Source organism: Nothobranchius furzeri, chromosome 3 (assembly GCF_043380555.1).
Source record: "Nothobranchius furzeri strain GRZ-AD chromosome 3, NfurGRZ-RIMD1, whole genome shotgun sequence".
NCBI lineage: Eukaryota > Metazoa > Chordata > Actinopteri > Cyprinodontiformes > Nothobranchiidae > Nothobranchius > Nothobranchius furzeri.
In genome coordinates this window covers 42886700-42910929 of record NC_091743.1, presented here as the reverse complement: position 1 = coordinate 42910929, position 24230 = coordinate 42886700, and the positions used below count along the sequence as shown (strand labels likewise).

Below are 24230 nucleotides of genomic sequence, written 5' to 3'. Positions count from 1 at the left end.
TTTTTTCTTACACAAGTGGGATGCTTTGTTTCTCTTTAGAAATTAAAGTTTTTCCTTGAACAAAAAACAAGTCTTATTGCCTGATATTTCAGCATTCAGCTTTAAGATTCTAACATAATGAAAGATGAAAAGTTTGAACCTTCAAACACGAAGTGAGTCAGGAAAACGTCAAATGTTGTAGAAACACTGAGAAATGGTTACTAAACATGTAATCAATAAATAAATCATAAATAAATTATCCGCTGGATCGTTTGTTGTGTGGACGGACCTGGTCAGCAACAACTCAGAACCCATCTGGATGTTCTACTGAACAAGTGTCTTTCATCCCCACAGCTGCTGCTCACTGGATTCGTGTGTTTTTATGTGAACCTTGAGTCTGATAAAGTTGATGATGATGATGATGATGATGATGATGATGATGATGATGATGATGGTTACTTAAGTGTTATTCTTTACATTCCTCCACCTCCCATCTTAACCTGAAGTCATCCCAGGGAATAAAGTCTGTGTCCTTTTTTGGGGGGGGGGGGGGGGGTTTGACCCGGTCACAGCCCGGGGAAGTGGCGCACGGTGTTTCTGCGTTGCCATGGAGTGTTGTGGAGCCTATTGACTGCAATAGGGTCCCAATCCTTTTCTTGTGGGTTCGTCTTTGTGAGGGAGGAGGAGGAGGAAACCCCCATTACCTTTTTAATACATTCCTCTGACAGAGGCGCGTGAGGAGCAGGGGGAGGAGGGAGGGAGCAACACCATCAGCAGCATCCAGGAGGAGGAGTAGCAGCGGTGGAGCTCCGGTTCAGACCAACAGCGAGACGACGCGGATCTACGTGAACAGACCAGCCTCCCGATCTTCTCTCTCATCCAGCGAGGAGAAAATTCAACTTTGTGAACGGAGGCTGCTGCAGGAGCTACACCTGGGGGTGAGTTCACTGCACTTTGCATTCTCTTTAGCGGGAAAAATGACTAATTGTCTCTAATTGTTGGACTTTTAATAAAGGCGGAGGTTTTCGTGACACCATTAAAGTGACACCTGCACTGGCTTCTTAAAGGCAGGTGGTCGAAAATGAAATGTTCACTTTCCTTTTTAGATAAAGGGAAAATGAATTACTGCGAGGGAAATAAAGTCCAGACTGCTTTCATGATTATTCTATTCTATAATAGTTAGACTTAGAGCACAAATGCTGAATTTTAGGATGCAAGTCGGAGGTTTTTAAAGCTACACTGTAAAAACGGAACTTGTGTTGTTAGATTGATTTGATTTATTAGCTCCTGTCTGACGTCTGATGGATTGTTAGGGCAACTCAGAAGGAAGAAAAATGAGGAGTGAAGACTAGAGTTATAAGCAGGTCTATAACACGTAGAGATAAATAGTCAAAAACTGTAATATTTATTTCAATCAGGTGTGTTTTTATACGCTCTCGATAATTTTTCTTGATCTTTAACTTTAGTTTTGACACTTTGTATTGATTGTTTGATGAGTGGCTCTAATATACAGTTATAAATAAACATGTTTTGTTATGTTAAACTATTATTCTATAAAAGGCTATGTAATACTGTCTCAAGCTGTCACTTCAGAGTTCTAGTGTCGTTAAACACAACCATTTTATTTTCTTGACAAAAAAAAAGCAACGCTGTAATTTTTCAGAGAGTTGGCAGAAAAATAAATAACACCCGCATGCATTCAGCACCTACTCAGATAAAGTGTAATTGATTTTATTTACTTTATTTTGGGGTAAAAGTTGCATTTTGTCGGTCAGATTATTTTTATATTTTCCTTTGTATTATAACACGCAGAGAGTAAAATATATGTTGTGTTTCTGTTCTGATGCATGGGCTGCATTGGGTTGTTGCTGATGGCGCTGCTGCCTTCTAGTGGTGTTCTCGTTTTGCGTTTTCCACCACAGACTAAAATCTATTTCACTGTAAATTAGGGGTATTAAATTCTGGGCCTGGCGGGTCGGTATCCCAGCACATTTGAATGGTTTCTCTGGTCCAACACTCTAGATTCAGTGGTTAGCATCACCTGTGCAGCAGCTCATCAGGCTCTGCAGAAGCCTGTTATTCACCGGCTGATTGAAATCATGTGTTGAAGCAGGGTTAAAGCCAAAACGTGCTGGATACCAGCACTCGAGGCCTGAAATTGAATAGCCCTGCTGTAGATGGCTGACATGCAAGAGCAGGGTCAGCTCAGGTGAATTAAAAATGGCTGCATTCACTTCCTGCTGTTGTGCATGTTGGTTGGTTTGTTCTGGAACCAAGCCACTTTTAAATGGAACGCTGCAGTTGTTAGTACCCTGTGCTTCACTGACTTGGTCACTATAAATGGGATTCGAATGATTTGTTTCAATGTTGTTTCAAAATTAAATCACGTTAGAGCTTTTTATGACCCTGTGTTATGTTGGGTTTTTATTTTATGAAAGGGATGTTACTAGACTTGGTGTAAACCCTGTTTATCAATGTTACTGGAGAGCTAACAAAGCTAGTGGAACAGTTCAAGTCAATGTTGATTTTTAAATAAAATATAATATTAAAGCTCTCATAAGTCATCTGTATTATCATGAATAAATGAAACTATAAACGTTAAAGCCTTTTATGACTGTTTTTGATAATTATTATTATTCTGCTTGCTTATTACTCTCACCCCCCTGAACCCATGAATGGACATTACGGGCTCCTATGTCAGTGACTTTTATCCTCATGACAGAGTCCCAACCTGGTGCATGGCTCTCTGTGTTAACACACATCCAGTGAGATGTGACAGGCACATTGACAGTTACGGGATGAAGGGATGAATTATGTGAAGAAGCTCTGTCGGCGGTTAAACTACAGCCAGGTGCTGCGGGAGAATATCTCATCTCAGCAGATTTGTTTTGAGCTTTGAACCGACGAGCGACGTCCCGCTGTGCTGGAAGCAGCCTTGCGGGTTTGAAAAGGGCTGTAAAAATACGTTTACAGGTGTAAAACAACCAAATCTTCTCTGCTCTCTGAAATCCTCCACCAACCCTAATGACACAGCTTCTCATGGCATGCGCTGTGGATGACGCTGACACACCAGAACATTGCAGTGACTGATGAGAGTTAAGTCTGTGTGATTACATTTGCATCAGAGTGACATTTAAATCAGCAGATATGGGTGTATTTTTGTAATTGATGGGGTGTGGCTGGAACAGTTGGTGCTCGTGTGTGCCATATTTCACATAGTTGACATAGAGATTCCCTCATTATGAATATTTAAGGTATGCAAATGCAACACAGTTCCTCAAATGTTCTGTTTTCTCGCTCTTGTTTTTGGTGGCTCCTTGCAGATGATGCCTTTGAGGGAATCCCAGGAAACTGTATTGCTCTGTAGTTTACCCGTTATTTGGTGTTTGCATTCTCTTTGATGCGTTTTTGTTCAGAAAACACTCAGCTTGGCCTATATTTGTCTCCAAAAACCAAGAGTCTCCTGTGGTAAAATGTCTGCTGGGTTGTTTTGATTCTGATCCCGGGTTTGTGGCTTCAAAATGTTGTGAAGGTGAGTCTCCTATTAGTGCCTCTAATCGCCTCCATCTGTAGACCCCCGTACTTGCGTCCCAACAGGCCGTGCCAAAAGAACAAAGGTTCTCTAGCGCTCATGGGCAGAATGATCACACATCAGGTAGGAAGAAGCCTAAATTAAATTTCTAGGCCAAAGACAACAGCCTCTAATAGCTCTTGTCATCACTCGTGTTCCCCAGTTCCTCTGCATTCAGGGCAGCAGCGCTTTGTGTCCAGAAGTAGGTCGAATGCTTCTCACCAAACAATTTGAGCAAGAGCCAGTAATTGAGCAAGCAAAGTGTCGACCATCTCCCAGCCGGTCCGTGTCAGCCAGCGCGCACCCCCCCCCGCACACACACACACACACACTTAATATGCAGCTCCGACCTGGCACAATTCACAGGCCCTTTTTCATCCCTTTAATCATCCCCTTTAATCGTTTAGATTTCACAATGCGGCAAACAGAACATCCGTTGTGGCGGCAGACACTCCGATTCTTAATCAGAGCTCACACACGTCAGTTCACAGCTAACATCTGCACATATAGAGAGAGACACCAGGTTGTTTGCTGAGAACTCTAGGGAGGCTTTAGGTCTTCGTCTGGCTTCTTTGAGGCCTTTGGCGACTAGTCAGAGTCACTAAATAGTGAGAAAACGTTCTCTTCTGAGTGGCTCTACCTAGAGTTACTCACTCCTTATGTGCCAGGCAGGACTCTCCGTTCAGGTGACCTACACCTCCTACAGATTCCCCGTCAACGCTGCAAAACCCGTGGTGAACGAGCTTTTTCTGTCTGCGCTCCAAAACTTTGGAATGATCTCCCACTGAATATCAGAATCTCCTCCTCCATTGGGGTTTTTAAGTCCCACTTAAAGACTTATTTTTATTCTCTTGCTTTTACTACCTAGCTATTTTATCGATGGTTTATTTACACTGTTCTTTGACTGATTTTATTGACTTCTCATGGTTCTTTTTGTTCTGCTCTAGTTGTTTTATTCTTTTATATTATTCTTTTAACCTTATATGTTTTTACCCCTGTACAGCACTTTGGTCAGCTCACATGCTGTTTTTAAATGTGCTTTATCAAATAAATGGAATGGAATGGAATGGAATAGAGTGGGGCCACATCAGGTGATTTATGTATTTGCCAGAAAACCGTGACAGTCATGCAAAGTGTGTTTTTCGGTCGTTGCGTTTTGAGGACTCAAACTCAACTTTGGGTTGAAGAGCTTAAAATCCACAGCCTTTGAGTTTCTGCAGTTGAGATGATGATAATTCTGGGATGTATTGTGCCACCTCTCACACTGGGGTTCACAGTTTGTATACAGCTGTCATAGCCCAGTCAGATACTGGTTTTAGCTTTTGTACGGTTTTGTCTGAAGTCAGAAAGAGTTCTGATGATGTGTAGCATACTGGGATTGTGTCTTTACCTGTTTGTAGAGGTGTGTATTTGCACTGAAGGCATGTGTGTGCGTGAGTGTTATTGTCCTGGGTTGGACAGAGGAAGGAACCAGGGTTCTTCTTTGCAGCCTGGACCAGAGACGACAAGAAACCAAGTGCTTTGAGAATTCTCAGAAAAATGTGATCCAGTGTCATTTCAGGACATAGTGCTGCTGGTTGGATGACACTGAGTATCAAATGGCTTTTAGGGAGTGGAGAGGCCACTGTGTGAAGAACAGTTTTGATTGAGATTTCCTGTTGCCTGTAGTGTTGCTGGTGGTTTTAGTAGACAGTCCAGCTGGTGTTGAGGCGTCAGAGCGTCTTGGCTGTGCGGACGTGCTGTGAAAGTGTTAGCAAGCGCCCGTGCCCTAATTGATGTTCAGCTCAGGTTGTAGCACTAGAAGCAATTACAGGAGGACTCGTGCTCCGTGGGCTGCAGGCAGAGTGCAGAGTGCTGCACCTCAGTGCTGCCCCACCCTTCCTCTTTCATGTTTGTCACCGATGACAGCAGGTTTCCAGAGAGAATGTTCTGGAAGTGTGTTTGGATACATGAAATATTCATGGCCTTCACTGCTCTCTGGCAATATTTATTCACACGGTTTTTATTAATCATACCTGTGAGTGGTTCAGAGAGGAGATTGGCAGATGAGTGATGCTGCCACTGACGAGGAATGGAGTAGTTGGATGGGGAGGGGGAGGAAGTGCTGATAATCAGAATTAAGGTTTATTTCTTATTTTACAGACCACTGCATCATCAGGTCATCAAGGTTGACATGACCAATGGCTCGGTGCGGTGCATGGACAATTAATCAGTGAAGTTAATGCTGAAGGACAAACCCACCGTTTGGTCAATGTTATCTCGGATTTTCAGTGCTCCTTTTCTTGGCCGGCGAGAGCGGGATAAGAGGTCAGGTGCCACCGCTGCATTCCTGCCTTAGGGCGTATTTTTACTCGTTGTTGCATTCTCTGTAGTATCATTGCTTTGTCCTCTGAGGCGGAATCTTTGTATTTTGACCGTCTGCATTACCAACTCCTGTGAAAGAAAGGAAAGTAGCTATTTGCTGCCTAAAAAGTCATTTCCCTTTTCTTTTTTTTCTTTTTCCATGTCCTGTCTGGCTGTGAAGCAAACAGAATTAATGTCTGAATGCTGGTGACAAGCCTTACAGATTTACTCTCAGGCGGAGCATCAAAGCTTCTGCTTTAATGTCACGCCTGATACTTAAAACTTTACTGTTATTGTTTTTTGGATGCTTTATAATTCCGACCAGACACGGAGACAGAGGTGAAAGAGAAAGGAAGAGACAAGGGGGTTGGGGGGGGTTGGGGGGGGGGGGGGTATGTCCACAAAAACAAACAATCAATGATGAACAAGAGTCTGCTTCTAGACCTGCAGAAAGAGAAAAACAAAAGAAAGGGACACACAACAATACAACAGGAGAAAGCTATCACTGCATCAACCTGATGAGGAAATATAAAATCAACATTGTTTTACTGAACAATCACACGATAATAAATCACAGTGCATTTAGTGCCAACCACAGCCGACATGTGTTGAAAATGCCCAAGTCCATACTTCTGAGAGCACCATGTGAGCACCTGTGTGTGTACACGCGCTTGTACATGTAAGATTTCTCTATAGGAGTGTCCAATAGAGAGTGTGAGGGGCCACAGATCTATAATCACAAGGCGCTTAAAGAGCCAGAGTTGCCTCTTTAGGCTAATTTGTGAGTCAGCGTCTAACATCAACAGTGAGCTTCTTGTATACTGTAACATTGGCGGTAATACCAGCAGTTTCATTAGCCTTAACACATATGCCACATTGTTCAAAAACTAATAATATATTACATTTGTTTGTTGTATGAGATATTTTCTTGAAGGTCTTATTTTTAGACAGTAGCTGGTGCTCTAACCTAATAATTTACGTATTCCGATGACTTATCCCAAAAATGATTGATCAATCAACTATCAAAAAAATCGTTTGTGGCAATTTAAACTTTATATGTTTTGTTAAAAGTTATGCTTGATGACTAGCTTGGCAAACCATCTGTATGGGAATAAATAGTCTGGCCATTACACTTTGACAGATCTCAGTCATGTGGCAGAATCTACGGCTGTCTTTCAAACTGTCTGAATTCTATTGGACAGTGAGCAACATGGCATACTCACCACTATGGCTGCCAGTCAACAGGGCAGTCCACCATACATTGTCAAAGAAGATGCACAAACATCCTTTTTTCTTATTAAATGATTTAAGTATCTCCATCTGCTCTTGACTCAAAGAAAAGCCCAAGTCTAAATAATCCAAAGTTAATGTCAAAGCCGTTTCAAACAAGCTGCTGCCATCTTTGTTATTCTGCTCTGTCTCATCATCCTACTCACCAAACCGATAAAGCACTGTGATTGGTTAACCAAATTGATCTTCTCGATCCCCAGTGAGTCGTGGTGGATGGCTGCTTATACTGAGCCAGGATCCTCTGGAGGTTTCTTCCTGTTAAAAGGGAGTTTTCCTCTCCACTGTCGCTGCATGCTTGCTTAATATGAGGATTGCTGTAAAGACTCTTGACACTAGTCAGTGACTTGATGCAACCTGCTGGGTTCCTTATATAGGAAACTTTTTACTGATTGGCTTAATGAACTGACCTGTATTGGAATGTTTACTGTGTGAAGTGCCTTGAGACGACTCGTGTCGTGATTTGGTGCTAAATAAATAAACGTAAATTGAATTGAATTGATTGAGCGCTGTGATTGGGCCTGTTGAGGCAACAATGGAGTGTGGCTAGATCGACTTGCTATGGCCTGTCAAGATTTCTAGGCCAATGCATGACTGCACCAAGCAGAAAATAAAACCCTCTGTTAGTTTGCCTCATTTCAGATTGTAATATTTATGTTTAATTAATCATCTGAGATTAGGCTCACATGAAAACCATACGGCCAAATAAGGGGAGGTTTTACGAGAGGAATCCTTATCCCTCGGTGTGCTGCTGTCAGCTTTAAACTAATTTTACTCTCCTACCGCCCTGGTTTTTGCTTGTCAGCACAGATTTCTAATACCACCGGTAAATCAAAGCACATATTCTCTAACTTCTGTGTTTATATTGAAAACACTGGTAAAAAGGGCAGCACAACCATAAGATTCTCAGAGGAACAACAAACATGACAGATCTCTCTTGAAGAGGAGGACGTTATTGCCCTTAAGTCACAGAGAAACTGGGGTGATTTCCATTTCAGTTGTTGGTTCAATTAGGAATAACTCATTCATACAGAGGTAAGATGAACAAAGAGGGCAGGAATAAAAGTGACAAATGTAGAGAAGGCCGGTATCAGCAGCTTTGTGTCCATTGAAGGGTATTGTGCATGTCTGCATGGATAAGGTTACAAGAACACTCTTGGGAGATGGAAGTGAAGGGCACCAAGGATGAGGAAGGACATTTTTGACAGCAGGGGACACAGAGGACATAGCTGCAAAGAAATAAAACACACCTTGCTTTATGAAGCTGTGGTGTTTTTCAGTAAATATCAGGAAGGCCATTAACAAAAACACACTCATTTAACTGTTTTGAAAAGGAGTTAAAATGGTGTATTAATGGTTTTATTTACTCTGGGCATAAGTCTTTTTTTTATTTTGTGCATAAAACAGAATGCATAGTTTTGAAATTGAAAATTTCACCTTGAAAAACAACCCAAAAACTTTACATTTAATAATTTGTGTTCATGGAAGTATTTAGTGGTAATAGTTTTTGTCTTTGGTATTAGGTTTATGTAAATATTGTTTTGTTGCTTTCTGATAACAATTGCCTTGGCTCTGTCCTGTAATTACTAGGGGTTTAAAGGCAGCCAATTATTTCTAGGTTTAATGTTCATGTGGTTCTTGAATAAAGAAACCGCAAACTAATTGTTCATTGTTTTCTCTCTGAACATTGAGCCTCCACCAGTCAAACGATGAAACTATTTATTAGGGTTGGACATCGAGCATCGATTGGAACCGGTTCCAACTGTTAGTTTTCCCTGGAATCGTTCAGTTTTTTTTATTCTAAGTTTCTATTCCTAGAATGCCGACGGAAGAGGAATCCGCGGCCGATCTCCATGAAAAATAAACATGATCTGCAAATTATGATGAACGCTTTTCAGAGCTAATTCCATGCTGTAGTTCTTTTTTTAAACACAGAGCAGTTTTGTTTACCTGTTTTCCCGCTACGTTTCGTTTGCGGCTGCAAACTTCCTCAAGCCTGAGTTCTTTTTATTGAGGGTTCTATTGTAACGGGCGAGCTGTAGAGGTTCGAGCTTGTGGTCTCAGGACAAATAAGATAGGTGAAAAATACCTTTGGAGTATGGGAACACGTCTCCGTTTATTTGGAAGCTTCACTTGTTAACACCACAGCAGCCTGCAAACGATTGAAGGTCTACACAGAGAGTCTAGTGGCTCCACCCTCCAGTCCGACAGTTCAAAGTTAACGGCACATGCGCACAACCCATCACCCGCCTACACTATGAAGGAAGTGGTCATGCGTACTTATTGCTCTCTAAAACACCTTTAACACTAGCAGATACACATGCGTGCACAAAACCTCAACAACACCTGAAACAATCATTAATGTATATCATAAACATATGAACAATCGCTGACTTTTCCATGAAATCATAAACACATACAGCCACACAGAAAACCAACTATAGTGTTGCAAGCTTAGCTAACGTAAGTGTTAGCATTTCCAGCGGCTAAACCCTCGACTGCTGCGGCGGTTTAGGGTTGACTCTCTTCATCCAGATCCGTAGGTTTTTGTGGGTCTGAGATCACTTCCAAAGACTCATTTGTTTCTGACTGAACCCGTGGAAATATGGGCAACAAAAACTGATCCATTTTATTACTAGCTCTACCTTTCACTCGTTCACAGGTGGAAAATGAGGTCAAAGGTGAACATCAATATCCTGTTTTGGTTTAAGTTTTTACTGTCTATATGATAATTTACGGATTATTTTTGTTTTGTATGTTAAATATTATCACATCCACACGTTAAATTAAAATTAAATTGTAAAAAGAAAATCTAATATTGCCTTGGGGGTGCTATGGGGGTGCAGTGACTTATCCAGGGGTAGCTATGCCCCCCCCCCCCCCCCGGCCCCGCCACTGAGTGTTGTGCCTGAACGCATTCACATTGTGAATGTGAACTGAACTCATTTGTATTTTGTTTGACGAACGTTAAAGTGAATGCGTTTGCTCTGGCATGCACAAACGGGTTTATTAGCACGTTCTTTTGACATTCAAGCTCAAAAAGCATGGAAGACCTTTACCCAACAGGAGTATATCATTTTCTGCAGGTTCATAAGCTCACAACACACAAAGCAACCAACTCTTCCTTTGTTTATACACCTAACTATCCTATCATGCAACATGCTACCTTTAGTCTGACACACTGAGGTTTGTTATACACGCGTGTTTCTATTTACACATACATGCAGGTTAGGATTACGGTCATGCAATTCTCTTCTTTATTGAAAGGTAATCAGTAAATATTACAAAATACTGATTCATTGTTCATTCAATTCTCCATTCTTGTATATTTAGATAAACCTCCTTAGTATTTAATTCAATATAGTCGAGATGTGTAGCTGATGTTGTGTTTGAGATAGCGGTTGCCTTAAGTGCTGTGTGGAAGTAATTGAATAAAAAGTGGCTGTTTAACAAGGTATACGAAGGGGTAAAAGCATCCCCTGGGGCCCCCTTACATAATGTTGGGCTGACTGGGTTCTACTGACGAGTTGTTGGGGCCAGTGCACCTTCATGTATGTTGAGGTGGTGTGAATACTAGGGCCCAGTCTCTGCTCTGCATATTAAGAGCCTGTTTACTGGCTCATGAGGCCTGGAGTCAAGTGTTGCAGTATTGTTGGAATAGAAGATTAGAGAGCAGATTGTGCATGATTAGATCCATGGATCAAAGAGGCCGGGCTGAGTGCTCAATTTGCCAAGTGGAGAGTTTAATTCCTACATGTCGTTTGTTGCAAGACCCACTTTTCTCTCACTGTCCCTTGTCTTCATTTAAAAGGTGGAAAATGTACAAATAGTAAATAACTTAAACCTACTTAAGACAGTGGAGCTTGTAAACTGGAATATCGCATTCATGCTGTTCTTTGTTTGCCAGAACCTCATAACTAACTTCTCAGCAGTTTCTGAAAGTTGTTTATTTCTGAAAGTCTTTGTATGTCCTTTAGGGTCTCACAAGGAGCCAGATCTCAGCATGTCTATTTCTTGATGTACTCACCCCCAGACACGGCAAATGTTGAGTGAAGAATGTTGCCAAATTGATGCTGGTCCAAATTAATTCATCAGCTTGGGGGAGTTTCCATCTCCATTTTTACAAGTGTGATCTGCAGAACACCAGCTATGAACTGCAGACCCCTCTGACCTCATTATTTTTATAGTTGCAGATTCTTTGTGGGCAGAAATCAAGACTCATTGCAGGGCACGTTTTTACGGCTCCACATTCAGTTGTAAACACGCAAAAGTTGTAAAATTTTCTACGGTTTACAGTAGGGTTCCACTTAAAAGCTGCATTCCAGTGGAGAGAACTGTTAGAGCGTTAAAGCTTAAAGAAAATAGCTTGGTGCCAAATTACTAAGCAATCGAGTCACTAATTGACTCATGCATAGACACAAGGTCAGTGGGAAGACTGAGTTTAATTGGGTTTGCTAAACAGTCACGTGAAGATTTTTGTTCAGACTGTTACAGGAGAGTGAAATGCCAAATGGATTAGCAGCTCCTGTGCATCAAAACATGAGGGGTTTTAAATTTATACACAGTGAAAAGTTATTTTCCTCCTGACATCTTTATTTCATTTTTGTTTTTCATCACATTTAGATGTTGTAGAAGAAATATATTCTGAGTAAAATCAGCTTTGAATTGATTTAATCTATTAAAAGAACAAAGCCATCTAAATCAAGCTGGCTTGATTTGGAAAACCAATCGACCTCTAAACTCCGAAATTAAGAATAACCCCCGATCCACACTGGGGGTGTCTGTGGCGCATTACGGCAGCAGCCTGTGTGGTTGGACTTTCAAGATGACAAAATCGGGAGAACGTTGTATGCTTTAAAAGTACTTGTTTTTTAATAATTATTTTATGCTCACGTTTATATTTTAGTCCACACCTTCTCCATTTTGGTGCTGTTTTTGTAAAACTGATGTGTGGTGTTAAAAATAATGTTGTGATTCTCCTTTGCCAAGATCAAAACCTTGTCTATGCTAAAACAAACAGTCGCTCTCCTCAGGAGATGCTGGAAGCACATAAACTGTTCGGTCATCTGTAAATATATTATGTTTAGATAGTTAAGGAATTGTAACTCTGCTATAGTCTTTCATTTAGAAATTTACCAAATGCTTTACCCGGTGTGTGAATTCCTGTCTAGCCATATGTTAATTATGCTTGACATGTCCCACAAGCGTGTTGCGGCAAAAATACAACCCAATCCTTACTTTAGCACCTGACACACCTGAAGCGTTCCGACCTCGGCCGGTTTGAACTGCACCATAGACTATTGTGGCCTACTTGAAGCATTTCTGCAGCATTTTACACTTCAGTAAAATGCTGCAGATGTTCCCGGCATAGATTGGGGGTAAGATTCTGGGCAGCAACATGATAACAGGTAATGACTCCCACATCAATATGAAGGAAATTCCTCCTGCTCTTCTTGATAGGATTGGCTTTATTCAACCATATTCGAGGGTTTTTAAGCATTAATGGCCTGTTTAAGGTCAAAGGCCAATGTTCTCCTTGTAGAAAACAAAATTCATGTGTGAATGGGTGAATGGCTAGCTGTAGTGTAAAGTGTTTTGAAGTCCTTGTTTGTCATTCTTTTATCATGGTTCCATCATGAATCTGCAAAACAGTCCCAGATCATCACACTACCACCACTGCGTGTGACTGTAGCTATGATGCTGCGCCTCTAGAGATAGAATTGGGTACTATTTTTGCCGTGAGATGGGCTAGACATGAAATCACACATGGTTTCAGTGTAAAATCTCAGGTAATTTTCAAAATAAAAGTAATGCAGTAATGTGTAGCTTACATGTTATGCACGTGGCTTATTTCAATCAATCAAGTTTATTTGTTCAGCACTTTCCACAACCATGGAAGGTGACCAAAGTGTTCTACAGGACATAACAAAAAATATATTACATTAAACAAGCAAAAGTAAAAATTCATAAAACAACAACATAGAAGTAAATACAACATATAGAGTGACATAACTAAGTTAAAGAGAAAGCTAAAAAAGAGATAGAGGATAGCTACTGATGAAAAGCCTGTTGGAAAAGGTAAGTTTTAAGCTTGCGCTTGAACAAAAACAACTCAGAAGTCAAATGTATGGAGCTAGGATTGGGACAATATTCAGCATAACTTATACCAAGTTTTGTAACTTTGAACATGTTTCATCACATGTAACTTTGGAATCATAACTTGTAACTTTAGTTTTCTAACTTGTAATTCTCAATTTGTACTTGTATTTCTTGTTTTGTAACAGGAAATTTTCATTTTGTACATGTATTTTTATTTTGTAAAATCAAACTTTTATTTTGTACATTTACTACTCATTTTGTAACATCAAACATTCATTCAGAAACATGAAACTTTCGTTTTGTAACTAGCATACTTCCAAATTGAAAAAATTCAATTCAATTCAATTCAAGTTTATTTATATAGCGCCAAATCACGACAAGAGTCGTCTCAAGGCACTTCACATAATAAACATTCCAATTCACAGTTCATTAAGCCAATCAGAAAAAATGTTTCCTATATAAGGAACCCAGCAAATTGCATCAAGTCACTGACTAGTGTCAGTGACTATACAGCAATCCTCATACTAAGCAAGCATGTAGTGACAGTGGAGAGGAAAACTCCCTTTTAACAGGAAGAAACCTGCAGAGAATCCTGGCTCAGTATAAGCAGCCATCCTCCACGACTCACTGGGGATGGAGAAGACAGAGCAGACAGACACAGACACACACACACACACACACACACACACACACACACACACACACACACACACACGTAATGTGTCTATAGTTATATTGTGATGTCTTAGTAAATATTGTATTTGGTGAAAGATAAACTTTATTGTATTTATCCAAGTGGATCTATAATTAAATCAAGGCACAAGTTTGAAATCAAAACTCTCAAAACACACATTTCATTCTACAGTTACAACCCTCAAATCTATAGTGTTACAGATCTTTTTGTCTCGATTCTAGCGTCAGTGGGAGGAACTTGGGTGGAACCAATGAGAGCACGAGTCTTGGCTACCAATCACGTTTCTCGAATTCCTGTCCAATCATTGGGAGAGGAGGACAGGGTTCTGTCAGAGCTGTAGAAAGAGAGAGTTACAACACTCTTTGAACTCGCCAACTCGCGGTCACGTGGTTCATGGAGCTCTCAGTTCCAAACATCCCACAGCGCCGTTATTCAGTTTGAACGGTGTATGGTGGGACAAATCACAAAAATTTTATATAATCACATTTCCCCTGGCGATTTGTGGTAATTATTGAATAATATTATATAATATTATATATATATATATATATATATATATATATTATATAGTATATATATTACGTCCTAACTCCTTCACAAAGTAGCCAATTTATATTTTTCCGAGCATTTGTGGGAAGACAAACACCCGTGACTGTTCTACATTACAGGAACACGACAGTCCTAACACACTGTAGAACACATTTAGACCACATACAGTACTATAATATACTATAGCAATAAATTTGATGTAGTAATGCAACACACTGCTCTAATATAAGCATATTTAATAACATTAAGTCCTACAAGAAGCCCTAAACTTGAGTTGTAATATCCATTTTAAAGTGTTTATTGAAAGCTAGAATTCTGCTCCAGCTTACCTTGAAGAAAATATGTTGCTGTTTATGCTTTGAATGATGATCTAGTATGTTCAGTAGAATACATTTTACAGTCATTACTTTATATTTTTATGTGAAGACAGTACATGCATCTATAACCCAGTTTATCTGGCTTCTATAGCAACTAATTTAAAAGAAATTTTCAATAAAACTGTATGGTTCATCACAGTAGATAAAAAAAGTGTTAAATGTGAAAAAATGAACAGCAAACTTGTACAACATGTATAATAGCACTTTTAAAAAAGCATTTTACCAACATTATGTTTAGTCATTACATATGCACAAATAAGCTGAATCATTAATTATGAGCAATGTACTCAAGACCTAATGAAACTCTTTTGAATAACTTTATTTTGATTATTATTAAAATAAAATGTGTCTGTGGGTTAAAAATTGAAATGACTAATTTTAGGGTTGGATACAATTTTAAAATGTAATTTTACATCTCTATATTTTTTGGTTTAGTTCAATATTTCTATATGTACAAAAATAGTATTTTAATAATACCTTTCTAGGTTGAATATCGCAATCAGTCTGAGGGAGGAATCAGAATTATGGCTTCCCCAAAGACGCAGAGAGAAGAAGAAAATGGTTGGCTCAAGTCAGCAGGAGCAACCTCACAATAACAAAAAGCTGTGTGCAGTGAGTTTAATGTGCACTCTCAAATGTTTTCTATCAAGGCTCTACATGTTCTGCTCTCAACTGCACAAGGCTGCAATTAAACTGTTAAATGTGGCAGGAAATAAACTAATACACCACTCTACAGGCACATTTTGAGGAGGGACAGTTTACTAAGCTTAGGCGAGGCAAGGTGAGACTCAGGGCTGATGCTGTGTTTGTTCATCGCCCTGAACCAAGGAGGAGGAAGGACCCCGCAGTGAGAAGTACAGCAGAACCACTGCATGTTGATCCACTGACCAGTGACCACACATGTTGTCCTCAAGTAAACTGTGGTACAAATCGTTTGAAATATTAAGACATTTTTATTTATTTTATTTTAAAATTATTCTTTATTCTAACAGTGCCATTATAATTTCAGAGAATGAGGAAAGCAGCAGCAGCAGTTAGGTAAATGAGATGAGGGAAAGTGAGGAGGGACATGAGATGGTATCAGGAGAGAGGGACATCCCAGGAAGCCATGAGGAGCCGGCGTCAGGGCCAGGAGGAGAAAGGAACAGGCGATGCAACCAGGGAACCCAGCTGGAAAACCTAAGGGAGGAAATAGAAAGTCAAAAAGGCATGAAAAACACAAGAGGCATTAAATGGAGTAAACAGACAATCAAAAAGGCCGTACAACTCTGTTTTTCAGTGGGTTCAACAGGCTACAGGTTTCTTCAGGACATGAGTATCCCTCTGCCTGATGTTAGAACCCTGCTAAGACAAATGCAGCCCATTACCTGGAACCAGGTGTGTTAGGAGAGGTGTGTGACATGCTCAGTTTGAAGGTTAAAAATCTGACAGAAAGAGAGTGTGTGCTTACTGTGGATGAGATGGCAATCACTCCAGGCGTGCATCACTCCATCACAGACCAAACTGGGATTTGCCACCACCGTTGTTCCTGGTCAGCTCTCAGCTCAGCCACTATGAAAACATGAAGATGGACACACAACACAGTTTAACCCTTAATGGTTAAATAAGATTTTTGTTTTAGTAACTCTTTGGCTTTTATTTATTGATAATTGTGTTATTGTTAATTCTTATTTCTTGTCATTCCTTAATAACAAAATTGCAAATGCTAATATTATAAAGCAAGTGGAAATGAGCAGCTTTATGGAAAATGTCTAATTTTTAAAAGTTATTGTTCGACTACTATTCTTGAAATATCGTAATTTTATTCTTATTACTTGAGTCCACAAAACAGAACAACATATCTTCTTACGTTCGTAATACTGTTTGTCTCATGTAATTGCCACAAAAAGAAAAAGTTGACATTTTTAAGACGTATGTATATTTTAATCTGTATGCTTTCCTCAAAGCTTTGAAGATCCCTGTTTAAATAGAACAAGTGCTTTTTTCTGTTAGTGATTTAGCTACAGGGTGTTTGTTTCACCCATGAACTGAGAAAAAAAAATAGTTTTTGTGCAGCGAGTGCAGCATGAACTGTGAATTTCTCCAGCCGAGAGAAGAATACAAAAATACAAATCTATAAAATCCTGGTGCAGTAAAGTAAAGCGAGCAGCTTTAACCTCAGAAGGAAAATAATGGTGACATTTTTCTGTCACAGAGACAAAACATGATTAACTGCTGCATGCTAATAGGCTGGGAGGTAGCAGATGTTTGTTTAAAATGAATCATGTTGGTATTTAGAGGAGCAGATTCTCCATAGATAAAACAGCACCCTGTAGCTCAGTAATTAGTTGTTTTTCTTTTTTACCGCAATCATCCTCAGTTTCACTTATTTTTCTCAGCTGGAACTCTGAAGACGAACTGAAACTATCTGAGCCAGACATTTTCAGCTCTGTCAAGATTTTGAAGTCTCTCCAAGAGCGAACCCTATATCGCTTCAGCGTGAGTTCTTTGCCAGTTTGGCTTAAAGGCTCGAGAGGAAAGCTTTGAGAAACAAAAGCAGATCAATAGAGTTGGTCTTGCTCAAATCCGGCTTTGATACTGCAGACACTCTTCAGGCTCCACATGATGTGCAGCCCAGGTTCTGAAGAACCTCTGTGCTGTCCAACGCCAAACCCTGACAAAACTTTTAGTTGAGTAATTTGGTCTTCATCACCACAACTTACTCAGAATATCTTCAACTCTGAAATTTGCATTTAAATTGACTTTATGCCATTGTGATTTATTTTCCTGAGAGTGACAGAGGTTTGTCTCTGCCTTTGCTTCTAATTCTCTTGGATCTGCTACACGTGCGATAACCAAAGCGGGATTATTATTCAGGGAAATTGCAGTTGTGGGTTTGTTTCGTGCTCTGCTGTAGCTGCACGCACAAGGAGCCGAACACCAGAGTGCCACAAACTATCGCAACTACAGATTAGAGTCTAGTCATTCATGTGTAGTTGGTTGTAGGAAGAGTTCAACTTAGTGAAAGGGATTTCATCACACTGAATTCAACTTTGAGGCAGTTCATTTATTTAATCCTTAGCTGTAAATGAGGAGTGGAGGTAAAAGTTACTGGTTTTAATGGTAAAACTTCTCTACAGCTGCTTTTTTAAATTTACACTTAAAACTTGCTGCATTCCAGGTGTGAGGAGATAGAAGTGAAAGTGGATTTTTTTTAAGTCTAGAGACGGAATCAGGTTTCAATCAGTACTAAGAAATCATTGTGTGATTTAATTCCATGTTGTCGTTCTTTTTTAAAACACAGAAATGGTTTTGTTACCTGTTATTGACGCTACAGTTTCGCCGACGGCTGCCGGCTTCTTCAGGCTGACGCTGATGGTGGCGCGTCACTTTCTTCTCCGTTTATCTGCAGGCAGCAGAGGACGCTGTCGCCCTCTACTGCCCGCTCTCCCCTCTCCGACGATGCAGTCCCATACGTGGTCCAGTGTGTAAACCGTTTCTGTGTTTTAAAAAAGAACGACAACATGGAATTAGAAATAACGCACAGCAAGAACACACCTAAGATTGTGTGATTTAGTCTCTCTTATCTCCACAACATAAAGACAGAAAGTCAATGTGATGTTGCTCTGTCTCCTGATCTAGCAAGCGAGTCATATCTGCTTCCGACCTTACAGTTAATTCAAAGTCAGATGATGTTTTAGACGATGTTTGTGTTTCTAATGAGTCGTTGTTGTCCCAACCTCGAAGTATAGTATTGTGCGTATACTTGACAGTGTTGTTATTGTCCTGACAGTGCCAGTTTAACTGACCTGATACAGGCGCTGATCTTAAAACCAAAACCGAAAAGGTGATTGCAACAATGCTCAATCCCCTCTCCACTTGCAAGGGCATACATTAAACAAAGCTCCTATTGCTGGGTGCATCGGGTCTTTATACTGCAGACAGTAATTTGTCTTTGATACATTTGTTCATTTTTTATACAGCAGCATGTTAAGGTTTTCCACCTTACAGTGAGAAATTTAGTATGTGAGTGATTAAAATGATGGATGACGCAGAAACATGCATCCAGACAGCCTTAAAATCAGTAGTTTTATTGTTTATCCATTTTATTTTGGACATTTAACATGTATATTTGTTTAAATACTGTGATATAACATTTCCATGTTGTGTGACTTTGTGCCTCTGTGCAATTTTAAACCACTTGTGATTTGAATCAAGTATCATTATCCTTTAAAGGCTGACAGCAGGAGTGTTTTCAAGTGGAAAATTGTGTGGACTATTCTGCATCTGTTTCAGGTCGTGTTGATGTTGACCCCTGTGATTAATCCACCTTTCTGAAAGAGCGGAATGAGAGGCTGACACCTCTGCGGGAGGCATGATAATTTAGGGTCGGTTGTGAACTTTGATTGTCAGCTTGACTCAGAGATCTCCGAACAAAGCCCGTGTAATTGACACTATTAGCCTTGAGCTGTGTCACTTTTCTGACACTTGAGCTCTTGTGTGTTTTTCCTTGTCTGCAAACCGCAAAACCATGCTTGGCGTTTTTTTACACCTTCGTACCATCAGTAATCTTTTTCTTAACAGCAGAGCCAAACGTTGTGTCGTGTCAAAGGTTCGAGGTATGGGGGGGTGGGGGTGGGGGGAGGGTGGGGGGGTGGAGGGATTCTTCTCAGGAGAGGCTCAGATGCTGGTGTGTTTAATGACAGGCACTGTACGTGCCATTTAGTCCCACGGGGTAGTCTTCTTGTTGAACTGGTGTATTAAAAGCCCCGTGGCTCTGCTGTGGGCTGTAATTCACCTGCTGTTTAAACATTTGGACAGTAAACTTGAGCCTTGAGTCGTCTCGGGTTGCACAATTGCAACTAGAACAAAGTTCCAGATGGTTGTCCTTCATCTTGTGGTTCTCTAGTGGAACAGCCAGGTCTTCCTCTCCTTCTGAGACCAGTGCCATCGTTAACACGTTGAGCTTTCTTTGATACTTGAATCCCTCTCTCTCTACGCCACCTGCAGCGTAAAGAGGATTTAGCCGGGGTCGAAAGTGTGCCAGAAGCACCACTATTAATCCTGCGTTTTGTGTCTTCCGATCAAAGGTAGCCCACTGGCAGACTCTTCCTCTGCTCACAATAGACCAGACTTCATTGCTTCCAGAGAGCACTTCCATAGTTCTCAGGCTCTTTTAAGAATCCTCTTGCAGGTTTTGCTACAGTGAGTGTGCCTTTCTTCCTCTTCACACAACTCTCATTTTTCTCTTCTGTTTACACCAAAGCTGCTCCTTCTCAGGACTGGTTCAGCTATTGCAGACACGGAGTAAACAACATCCCTTTTCACAAGCTGAGTGTAAAGAAATTTCGACAGAGTGAAAAACAATGGCTCTTCTTCAGTGAGCGGGGACGAGTGTATCGGCACAAAAAGACAGTCTGCAGCACAACTTGTAAGTTGACTGAGCTGTGTTCACATCACAGCAGAGGGGGGAGGTCTGCTAGCAATCACAGCAGCCGTGGTTTGATCTGCTGTATCAGGAGGATGAAAAACGCCGAAAAGGGACATTGTTGTACTAACTACAGCATAAACGGCAACACAGAAAGAGCTCAGCTCAGTAATGTATAGCCTGGGGGCTCGGGGTGTGGGGGTGGCTGGCCCCATGTGGGGATCTGGGCGGGGCCTTGGGGGTCGGGTCCTGACATTTATGCTGCCGGGAAGAAGGCGGGAAGATGCGGCAGTGCCTGGCCCGGGGCTCAGGGGCCTTAGGTAGTCCTTGGCTCCTCTGCTGTATCATCACAGGGGAGGGGGATGTCAAGGAGGGGGAGGACCCAACCTTACCTGGATGTCCCATGTCTTATATGTTCTGGAAGTTGTGCAAATGCAGGGATGGGAGTAGATATTCTGCTGGGGTGGGGTTGGGTTGGTGCCCTTGGACTCTGAGAGGCTCTGTGACACTGCTGCTTTGAGCCTTGCCAAGATGGGCTGGGGTCTCCATGCCCTAGGTGGCATTTTGGCAACAGAGGTGCCTATTGGGGCCAGTGGGGGAGCTGGCTCCCTGGAGGGCTTAAGTCCAACCAGCCATTCCTCACCAACCCCACACATTTTTCTCCTCCTGCTCCCTCACATCATCACACAAACATGCACATAGGACCTTGAGGGGTGGACAAGTCAGAGGGTATGGGTATGGACTCCATTTCTGCATTTCTGTGGCAACCAGCCCCCTAATTTTATTTGCACCTTAAACACTTCCACCGACGACATTCCACACAAACACACACTTAGGGCCTTGGGAGTGAGCACATTCAACAGCATTTGTCAGGGGGATTTTTCAGCTTCACCCCGAGTGCCGGTGCTCACTTCCAATTTTAAACTGCACTTAGACACTGACGGCTGTGGGTGCAAGTGGGGAAGTGTGGTGGCATCAGCTGGCGTAGGCCAGGCGATGCCCGCACTGCCCGCTCTCCACAGCCATGGAATACACCTCACCAACACGCACTAACACTATATTGGAGCAGGCGGAGGGAGACTAGGGGTCTTAGCACACCTCTGTTGTCGCTTGGCTTCCCGGGGCTGGAGGCTATAGATCTGGTCATCTGGTTGGGGTCTAGGGTGGTGGGTTGCTGTGCTCAGCATTGGGCGGGGGAGCCTGCTCATCAGCACCCCAGCAGAAAGGGTCGAACTCTGGGAACCGGTAATGGTTGTACCCCATGTGCAGCAGTACCGGGACCAGAGTGAATAGGGTGTGCATGGGGAGCACGAGTGAGTGTCCGGCATGCATTTTTGAAAGTCTTTGGTTGTATGTGTATGTGCGAGCATGAGGGAGGGAGAGTGTGACTGTGTTTGTGTATGACTGTATATGTCAGGTGGGGCCTTTGACTCCTCCCTTCTCCTGGGACTTCTTTTGATGCTATATATCTTTGTCTCCCCTCCCCCTGCCGCACCTGGTGTGGATTGCGGTGCCTTGGTCTGCCTGAGTGTTCGCTCCCGGGTCAGGGGGTTTAAGATTTTTGGCATCTGCCTGATCAATCCCGGTGGCTGCCAGGTGGGATCTAGTTCCCTGGGCCCTGCTGGGTCCTCGGTGGGGGTGGTCGCCCCTGGGTCTCGGGCAGCTGGGTCCCGGGCTCAGCCGGCTGGGAGGTTGCGGGCGGGCCTGTGAGCTTACCGCTGATATCTCCCCGGACTCTGTCGGCTGCTGGTTGTGGCCTCCCGGGGCAAACCTCTGCTCCTCTCGAGGGGCACAGGGGCTTCTCTGGTCGCAGTCTCCTGTGGGTCCTTGTGCTCTGGGGCAGCTCCTGGATCTCTGGGACTTGGAGCTCCCTCCGTCTCCTACACAACTTTGGGGGGCAGATCTGTGGCCCCTCACACTCTCTATTGGACGCTCCTAAAGAGAAACTTTACATAGACAAGCTCGTGTATGCACACAGGTGCTCACATTGTGTTCTCATAAGTATGGACTTGTGCACGTTCAACACATGTCTTAAGGCTGTGGTTGGCACTAAATGCACAGTGAGTTATTATCGTGTGATTGTTCAGTAAAACAATGTTGATTTTATATTTCCTCATCAGGTTGACGCAGTTATAGCTTGCTCCTGTTGTATTGTTGTGTGTCCCTTTCTTTTGTTTTTCTCTTTCTGCAGGTCTAGAAGCAGACTCTTGTTCATCATTGCTTGTTTATTTTTGTGGACCCCCCACCCCCCATGTCTCCCTTTCTCTTTCACCTCTGTCTGTCTGGTCGGAATTCCAAAGCATTCAAAAAAACAATACCAATAAAGTTTTAAGTATCAGGCGTGGCATTAAAGCAGAAGCTTTGATACTCCAGTAATTACATTAATTATTTAGACAAACTCATTAATAATCTGTAATTAACAAAGCTTAATCTAAAGGAATGCATCGAGTGAGCATGACTCTTTCCCGTCTGCCAGTAAACTGCCCTTCATCTGATTGTGGCTGTATCTAAACACTTGATGTGGAACAGCAACACAGATGGCAGAACAGCTGTGATTGTATTAGTAATCCTGGAAAAAGGGATACAATAATCTGCTGGGCCTGAACCCTGCTCCATCACTGCTGACTGCCCCAGAGAGACGGAGCGGGTATCTGTCTATTGTATGGAGGCTGTTTGGGGTTTCATACATTTCTGGAAGAGCGTACTGTTACAGGGACTGAGAGGACTGCCAGTGAAGTCGCGTCTGCCTCTTTCATTTATTTTTTTTGTGATTTGTGAAATGGGGGCCGATACTGATCAAGCCAACCGTAAGGGTAGCTCTATGCGGGGGATTCCATTACGCTGCTCAGACCCCACACTGGCTCCAAATGAAACCAAAGGGGGGATTTGTTTTGCTCAATAAGTGGTGAAAATGGTTGAGAAAGCTCTCCCCCCAGCTCTTTCTCTGCACAGAGGCTGATTTATTATGCTGTATATCTCTAGTTTCCTGCCTCTGTGTCAAAGCAGAAGGTGGGGCTATTAAACGAAGGGTGCAGCGTTGCGTTTCTGTCTCTCAGCATGAAACCTCCAGGTTTACTACTGGGGTCGCTTACAAGGACCTGCCACTTTGATGTGCTTTTTTGTTGTTTTTTGTTGTAGGTTGCTTACATTTCTCACTAGAAAAGCATTTATATGAAAGAGTGGGGTGAAAAAGCAAGTCTGATCAGAGCTGTGAGAGCTTCAGCTCATCAGAGAGGATTTGCTCTGAGCCATGTGCCGGTAACCGCTGCTCTGCTAACATCTGTAGCAGAGCATGCTGGGGAATCCTGTCCTGGCTGACCAGAGACTAGAGTTTTGGTGCACAAAATGCAAAGCACAGCAAGTCCACAGCCATCATCATTAGAGCTGTGCTGCTGTGGACCCTAATGGCTGTCCCTACTTTGCTGCCGCAGCACATTCAGAGGCCTCTTCTGAGACTGGAGGGTGTGAACACATGAATTGATTCAGACAGACGAGTTCTATGTTCTGTATTTTTCAAGCAGGAACTGTGGAAACCTCTGCATCAGTGAACGACCACAAGCACATTAGTGGTTATGTCCTCTGTGTACCACTCTTGAGTCATTAAAGGAGGCTAATTGGAAAGTTTGCCCTCATTTATCTTCGCTTTGAAAGCTAGAAGAGATGGTCCTGTTTATGTGTCTCAATGTTGAGACAGGGTGGTGGTGGGGTACTGGGGAAGAGAAACAAATAGTGGTAGCAGGGTTAAACTGGGGGATGGGTTTTTTAAATGGGATGTGTAAGGGCTAGACCGTCCCTGGACTCCTAATTTCACAAGACGGGCAGGTCATGCACAGCGATGTGTCTTGGTTTATTGGAGAAAGTATCACAGTTTGCTTAATTTTCATTGGAGTTTGGAAAGTGTGTAATATGTGCAAACGATTCTCT

The 24230-nt window shown here is 42.0% G+C and overlaps 1 protein-coding gene across 6 annotated transcripts in view; it reads left to right on the top strand.

The window, feature by feature from the left end:
* The first annotated feature begins 748 nt into the window (after window positions 1–748).
* The window catches only part of chl1b (cell adhesion molecule L1-like b), a 150159-nt gene continuing 126677 nt past the window's right edge, over window positions 749–24230 (top strand). For 2 of the 6 annotated variants that reach the window (XM_054748377.2, XM_054748403.2), the window contains exon 1: window positions 751–917. The gene's annotated coding sequence lies outside the window, so the exon portion shown is untranslated. Of the gene's footprint in view, window positions 918–24230 lie in introns of all 6 variants that reach the window. The other 4 variants (XM_054748388.2, XM_054748400.2, XM_015959949.3 and 1 more) reach the window with 4 other exon arrangements.